Source organism: Gopherus evgoodei, chromosome 3 (genome assembly GCF_007399415.2).
Source record: "Gopherus evgoodei ecotype Sinaloan lineage chromosome 3, rGopEvg1_v1.p, whole genome shotgun sequence".
Classification (NCBI taxonomy): domain Eukaryota; kingdom Metazoa; phylum Chordata; order Testudines; family Testudinidae; genus Gopherus; species Gopherus evgoodei.
Genome location: NC_044324.1, coordinates 76985197 through 76993585, shown reverse-complemented (window position 1 = coordinate 76993585; position 8389 = coordinate 76985197).

The following is an 8389-nucleotide window of genomic DNA, read 5'->3' as shown; positions in this document are numbered from 1 at the left end:
TACTGCTCGGGGGTTCAGCCCCATGACTCCCGGCTTCAGCCCTGTGGGGGGCTTGAGGGGGTGCCCAGGCTCAGGCAGACCCCTAATTGAGAACCATTGCAATAGAGCTTCTGGTTGAGTCATCTGAGGGATGCAATCATGGTAACAAGTCATCACGGGGAGTAGGGTCAGTCACACATCTACTACAACCTTTGCAGTTTTCATTACTTTTGCTTTAAATTACACACAATATTATACTTCTATCTTCTATGGGAATTGTAAAACTATTTTTTATCAGTATGTTTCAAATTTCAAATTAGTGTTTTTTGTTATTAAAAAGAGAGGGAGGGGCCGGAAAGGAATATAATGGAAACAGACATACACAACTCAACAGAGTTAGAATTTTAAGAATCAAACTATAGAGGTAGGATAAAATTTTCAAAAGTTCCTAAGTGACTTAGGAACCTAAGTCCCATTTTCAAATGTGTCTCAGGCATTGAGGCCCAGATTTTAAAAGGCATTTAGTCTGTAAAAATGCAGATAGGCGCTTAGGTTCAGACTGTTAACAGTACGTAGGCATTGCTCCACTCAGCGTTGCAAGGCCTAAGTGACTTAGAAGGTGAAGTCCTATTTTTGAAAGTGACTGAGGTACCTAGTGGGATTTTAAAAAGCATTGAGTTGCCTAACTGATGAGACTCTCCTAAATCCTAATGACTTTCAGTGCAAAGTAGACTCCTAAGTGTCTAAGTCACTTTTGAAAATGGGACTTCACAGTCTAAGTTATTTAGAATCATAGCAGTGTAGAACTGGAAGGGATCTCAGGAGGTCATCTAGTCTAGTCCCCTGCACTCAAGGCCTTGCAATACCTACATACTGGTAACAATTTGAGCCCTAGTGAGATTTCAAAAGTGCATAGGTGGGAGATTAGGCAACTAAGTGCTTTTAAAATCCCATTAGGTGCCAATCTGCATCTTTAGGTACCTAAATATCTTCAAAAATCTAGCCCTAAGTTATTTCTGAAAACAGGACTTACACTTCTAAGTCACTTAGATGCTTTTGAAAATGTTACCCCAATCCTGCAGACTTTACTTATTCAAATTTGCCATGAATTTCAATGGGAGTTTTGAATGAGTTTGCAGGGTCATCTCTTAAATTATAACAAGGACATGACATGTTTCAATGGACTGAAAATACACGTTTTGACATATTATTACATATAGATTGAAACAATCTCATCGAAAAAAATATTTTTATCTTCAGAATAGGTAATCCTCTATATATTCACCCATGCATTCATTCTGTAACCGTTAGCCTATCACAAATACTTTCCAAACCCCTGAGTTGATCCGACAATCGACCACGGCCTGAGTTATAGTCGTCCAGCAATCTTAAACTGGCAGCTGCTTCCTCCTGCCAACAGTGAGTTTTCTTTCCTGTCTTCTAGGCATGATACTGACTCCATTGTAATTTTCTTCATTCTCCAACTCTTGTACCTTTTGGAAAAGTACTAATCACTCCTCTGAAATCTCCTAAAAATCTGCCCTGGCATTTAATTCAGACACAGATTATTCTTTTTAACTTTTGTATAGATCTTCTTGTTTTTTATTTTACTATTCTCTAATACAGTAAGATCACAAATGTGGAAATCATTTATGCCCTTTAAAAAGTAATTTCCTGCACAGTTTAAAAAGCTGTAGGAAATCTCAGCTAATCTTCTGTTTTTTAGAAAGAATTGTGTTTACTAAAAACTGCAGCAAATTGTAAGAGGCTAGATATTAAAGTCCCTAAGAAAAATCACATGGTGAACAGAACTGAGTGTTGGGCCCACAAGCTGACCTTTCTTGCATTGTATAATGAAAAAAAGTGATCTGTGAGAGTGGGTTTGAGATAAGATCAAAATGATGTAATGGTAATTACATCAAGTAATGTTCAGTCATTAGGCAGAATGCACAGTTGATCCTATGGCTTATATGTAGGCGGGAGAGTGCAATCTAACTTTAATGGTATAAAAGAAAGGGACAATTTTTCTTACCACAGTGACAGAAAAATACACATAAGCTTCAGGGACACCACACAGAAACTAAAACCATCCTTCAGATTCTACATCAACTACTCTGACCGCACTGAACACACTGAAATAAGGTAATTTTTTCCCATTGCTATGAACGAAGAAAAGTTGATATATTTTTCTAGACATTTGCTTTTTACTCAACGTTCTCATAGGTGACGATTAACCTAAAATGTTGGGTCAGTTCTGAGGCTTCTGTCTTTTAGGGTTATGCTGATACAAATGAGAAGAGAACTTGGTCCCAGAACTTTATTCAGCTCTTGCAGCTGAACTCTGATATATTATCAGGAAAATAAATGGTGAGCTAATTTTTGGGAGAATTGGAAGGTAAAAATTTAGTTTTGGGTTGGGGTGTGTGTGTGTGTAAAACTGGCAGCTTACAGTGCTACTGAATCCAGCCATTGTAAACTGACTGTTTGCTGTTTTTCTTCTTTGCTTGTCTGCCATTTTAAGCAGCATAAATGTGGGAGAGGGCAAGGGGAAGGAAAGAGGTGCCAGTATGGGAGGAGGAGGAGCATAAGGGCACAGCAATTGCCCCAAACTGAAGCAGCAGCTACTAGGATTATAGGGTAAACCCCACCCAAATATTTTGTAATATTCTTCATAATAAAGATGGCTGCACCTACATTACCTGATTGGGGGGCTGTGTCATCCCCTTGTTCTTCTGTTAGGAGACCTTCCACTCCACTCTGCTCTTCATGGTCCAAATCAGGAAAGAAAGCCTGTGATTTGAGGCTGCACATCATTCTGAAGCTGGGGTCCACCCGCCTCTCTGAGGGTGTGTGTGTGTATGTTTATGTGTCTTCGCAGACATCCACGTTCTGAGCATACATTTGTTCCAGCTCCATAAATGAGTCCATGCAGAAATAGGGCTCTATGCTTATACCACTGTTCAGAAAATGGTCCATTTAATCACTAAACAGGCAGGTTGTCAGGGCAGTGTTGAATTTCTTATTCTTATCCTTGGTTTTCCAATACTTCACCTCGAGCCCCTTTATCTTTTCCCTGCACTGCTGTCTGGTCTGCTTGATCCCATGATCAGCCAGAAATTGCTGAGACAACCATCATACAATTCAGTGTTCTTCTGTGAGGAGTTCAGGTCCTGGGTTTTACTCTCCTTGGCTGAAAGCTGCACCAAGATACTGGCGTGAGCCTCTGGCCAGGTGGCTGTATGCTGATACAAGCTTATTACTGGGCATTCTTCTGTGGTGTCCAATGGTGGAGATAGATGAAGCTGAAGAAACTGAAAATAGGCAAATAGTGTGAGACTGAGGACACTAAGCAGAAGCATACATAGAGAGACCGCTTCAGATTAAGGAGCAGAGCACAGGCTTCACTCCCAATACACCCTCCTGTTTCATGTACTGCATGCTGGGTAATAACCTGAGAGGACTCCACCATGTTTCTAAAACAAAATAATTCCCTTAATAGTCAATTTAAAGGGATGCTGCAATTGCAGCTAGCATTCAAGCCATGTACATGCAGACTGGCTTCCTAGTGTCTTCTCCCAACTCTTTCCTCCTGCAACCTGTGCTCCTCCCATTAAGTTCCATGCTGGTTGCTAAATCTTTCCTTTTAACAATGGTTGTTATTGTGTGTCTTTTGTACCAGTGTTTGCTAGTACATAGCCCACCATAGGCACCTGGCCTTTACCACTTGCTTGTTGTGGCCTATTAGCCTTCAGACTCCTTCAAATGTGCTGATCGCCAACCAGTCTCCCATTTCTTGACTGTGTTATTGCTGTTGGTAGGGACTTGCTTCCATCCCGTTGCTGCCTTCATTCTGTTGGATGGTATCCAGTTTGTCTCCTATATTGCTCATAAATAAGAGGCTACGTTTATCTCATGGAGGTCACGGAAGTCACAGAAGCTGTGACTTCCAGAGACCTCCGTGACATTTTCTGCTTCAGCCCCTGGGGCTGCAGGACTGGAGCTGGCAGCCAGTGGGGCCCTGGCAGGGTTCCAGTGATAGGGGACAGGTGACATGCTCCTCAGGGTCCCCCTGCAGGTTTCCAGTGACAAGCGACAGCCTCCTCAGGGAGCCCTCCTCAGGGTTCCAGCAAACAGCCTCTCAGAGAGCGTGTGTGTGTGTGTGTGTGTGTCAGAGCGTGTGTGTGTGTGTGAGAGAGAGAGAGAGAGAGAGAGAACCCTGCAGCTCCCAGCCGAAACCGTGGAGCTGCAGCAGCAAAAGTCACAGACAGGTCATGGCTTCCATGAATTTTTGTTCATTGCCTGTGACCTGTCGGTGACTTTTACTAAAAATAACCATGACAAAATCTTCCCCTTACTCATAATCTACTTTTCTGATGACTATCCTACATGAGGTCAGGTAAAGGTTGGGAGTTGTTCTATGTCCTCCTGCTCCTGCCTTAGCCCTGTCTATCTGGGTGTGAAGGCTGTCTGCAGTTGTCTTCAGTTTCATTTCCACTGCTATCCTGAGCCTGTAGATACCACACATGACCTTTGTCCCACTGCAGCTTGGACTGTTGCCTTTTGCAATTGCTTTGTGTTGCTACTTGATGGTTGAACCCAGACCCATTCATTGTGCACAGTGATCTCAGGTCCTTGGCTCCTTTGCAGTAGCTGGCTGACTGCCTAGTTTGGCATTCTTTTAACTGCTTCTGTGTATTGTCTGTCGTTCCTTCACTAGACTGGAACAAGAGAACTCCTCAAGAAAAGCAGAGTCTTAGTTCTATAGTCCATCAGTCCCTATGCTATGTAGTCCCTGGGAGGGTGTATTGAAATGGTCCAACATTCCCAAGTAGGTATTCCTTCCTGTCAGTTTTGACTTTGCCATCAATCTCTTGGCTGTCTTTACTGATGTCTCTGCCTTCCTGTTTCTTTGTGGGACGCAGGGGAAGGAGTCTTGTGCTCACACTCCCATTTGGCACTGAAATGTTTGAATCCTGCTGCATTCAGTACTGTTGCCCATTGTCTGAGCACCCTGTCTCAGGTTTGCCATACTTTGCAAAATCAGCCTTTGACTTCTTTATTATAGTTCTTTCCAGAGTATCCTCCAGAAATTATATGGCAAGCCATGAATGCTCACAAAATTAGGGTTGAGGTGCGGGAGCAATGAGGGCTCTGGCTGGCGGTGCAGGTTCTGGGGTGGGGCTGGGGATGAGGGGTTTGGGGTGCAGGAGGGTGCTCTGGACTGGGACTGAGGGGTTTAGAGGGAGGGAGGGGGATCAGGGCTTAGGCAGGGGGTTGGGGCATGGGAGGAGGTCAGGGATGCAGGCTTTGGGTGCCACTTACCTCAAGCAGCTCCCAGAAGCAGCAGCATGGCCCTTCTCCAGCTCCTACATGGAGGTGTGGCCAGGCGACTCTGTGCACTGCCTCATCCGCAGGTGTCGCTCCTGCAGCTCCCATTGACTGCGATTCCTTGGGGCGGGGGGCAGCGTGCAGAGCCCCCTGGCTGCCCCTACAGTTAGGAGCTGGGGAGAGGACATGCCACTGCTCCTGGGAGCTGTGTGGAGCCACAGCATGTGTGGAGCAGGGCAAGCCCCAGACCCTGCTCCCTGGCGGGAGCTCAAGGGCCAGATTAAAACATGGCCCGCAGGTTGTAGTTTGCCTATCCCTGTGTTAAGGGGTTTTGGACCAATGAATGACAGAATCATTCCATTCCAGAGAGCACACACTAGGCAGTCAGCCCTAGGAAAGGAAAGCGGTGGGACACACCAAGTCCAGTGCCAGGGCAGGGAGCAGCCCAGAGAGCACAGAGGGAGGTACCATGCAGCCCTTTGGGCTCCCAGCACCCCTGCTCTCAATGGAAAGCTCCAGCATCTGGTTCGATTTACACTGGAACAGCTCTGGAGCTGGGCTGATGCCCGTAGACATTTGCAGCCAGTGATACCTGCCAAAAGATGTGGCAAGGGTTTTCGGGAGGCTCATGTGGCTCAGTATGCCAGAGCCCATTCTTGACATCAAACAGGGAACACTTTCACACTAGTTAAATTGGGGAGTACATCTTCAATATCTGGTGATGCGCACTGACTTCTTTTCAGTGCTCTGTTAAGTCATTTTGGATCAATGCAGACCCTCCGTTTACCTGAAGGTTCTCTCACTATTACTAGGTTGCTAACCCATGTTGCACTAGTTTCAACAGGTACAACAATGGCTCTTTGCAGACTTGCCAGTTTCTTCTACAATGGCTCCACCAAGGCTAATGCAATTCTACATTTTGGTAGTCTCATGGGCTGCATTGGCAAGTCTATTTCTAACTTCAGCTTGCCCTCGGTGTCCACCTCCTTGAAATATGTCTTTATACTCCGTTAGAATGCCAGAGAGGGTGACTGTTCTTCTTCCTCTTTCATGGTGAGGATATTCTGGTGTTGTACTGTGATCAAATTCATGGTTTGCACTGCCCTGCTGCCCAGCCACGGTGTACAGGTGGTATGTCAACTACTATAAGCTGCAAATGATAATGTCTCTTGTTTCATGGGTTTTTTTTATTGACAGCCCACATTCTCCTCTGGCCTCAGAATGCTTTTATTGTAGACTGGCCATTGCCACCATGTTTCATGTACCACATACTGGGTAATAACATGAGATGACTCCATGTTTCTAAAACTAAACTGGCTCTGTATTAAGAATAATATTTACAGAAATGCTGCAGCTGTGTCTAGCATTCTAGCCATGTGCACAGATTGGAGGAGGCGGCACCAAGAAGCCAAACTCTTCCTTCTTGCAGCTTGTGCTGCTTCTTCCCAATTCCAGGCAGGTTGCTACACCTCTCACCCCGGTGCACCACTTATGCCAGAGCTTGCAAGAAGCAGCCTTACAGTTTCATCTGCGATGCCTGTGCTAGGAGGAATCCTCACCCAGCCAGATACTGAACTTCAAGCCCTTTTAGGATACTCTGGCCCTTTTAAATAGTGTAAAGGAGCTAGAATGGGATGAAGATCTCATCCTACCTCCTTTTATAATGCTGATTTCATAAAACTGGCTTTTACATATTTTACTGCATGGTTTTGAGCACTGCTTCAGCTATACTTTAATTTCTTGTTATTTGTTTTGATGTCTTTGACTATTTGCTCTTCAAAGTTCACTTCACTCTGCTAATTTCCACCTTGCACGTTGTCTGTTAATTTTTGTTCCTTTCTGGTGCCTTCATTAGGTTCGGATTGCCATTATCCGGCAGCTGCCTATCATTTACCCCTACTCAGCTCAGTGGTTTGAGCATTAACTTGCAAAACCCAGGGTTGTGAGTTTAATCCTTGAGGGGGCCAGTTGGAGATTGGTCCTGCTTTGAGCAGGGGGTTGGACTAGCTGACCTTCTGAGGTCCCCTCCAACCCTGATAATCTATGAACTTCCTTTCTGCTGTTAGGGCTATGCTTGCCTTCTGTGACTGTTAGGGGATGCTTATGTAACCTGCATGAGAAGTCTAAGGGCTTTAATTTCTTCATTTTTGGATTTAGTGTTATTTTGATTACCTCCTTATTTTTAGAAGATCCCTTTAGCTAAAAGTTAGTGTCTCAGTGCTAGTTTTTGGTATGGTCAGGGATCATTATCATTTAGTAGCAGTGTTGATACAGAAAAAGTTTAAATACAAAAAGTTAATTGATTTAGATTATTTTTTTACTGCCTATGCACAGTGAGCTTTTCTCTTTAAAAATTCTGTATGTATTTAGCTCACAGGCTTGGACTCTGATTCTGCAACTGGATCTGCTAGCACAGACTCCAGTGCCTGAGCTTAGCCCAGAAAAGTCAGTGGGGCTCTGTGCAACTGCAGGCATCTGTTCTAGAGGTCCCAGCTGCAGGATTGGTGCTGTAGTGTGAATACATGACAGTGGAATAATTTGGATGTAAGAGTCACTCAGAACCCCCCGACAGGGGAGTCTACAATGGGAATGAAGGATCCATTGTTGTAAGCTATTGGGTGTGTCAGTTGTAAAGAGACCTGAAATAAAATAGTTAAACTGAAATCTGGTTGAGCCCTGTTAGATCAAAAGAGCACTACCTTTATTTACTATCTGACTAGATTGCATTAGTTGTAGAATGTAGTACTTTGCTCTCCTTTATATAATACTTTTCTCCATGGACTCCATTATCTCAGCACAGGATATAAATAACTTCCATTCACTTCAAAAGGAAAGGTCTAGGTCTATCCATTCTAGGAAAGTTATTTTAAAATGGGTAATTGCCGCTATAGCTTGTTTTCTGAGATAGACTGGAACAAAAGTAAATTTAGCTGGGCTGACTGGCCACATTTTGGTTGACAATGCAGTAAAGAAGTTTAGTGCTTGAAAAGAAAGTTCGCAGACCTTCTGCTAAAGATGCTGTGTTGAAAAATGACCAACTGATTTACAATAGCTGAAATGTTCAGCACTGTAGATTCTATAT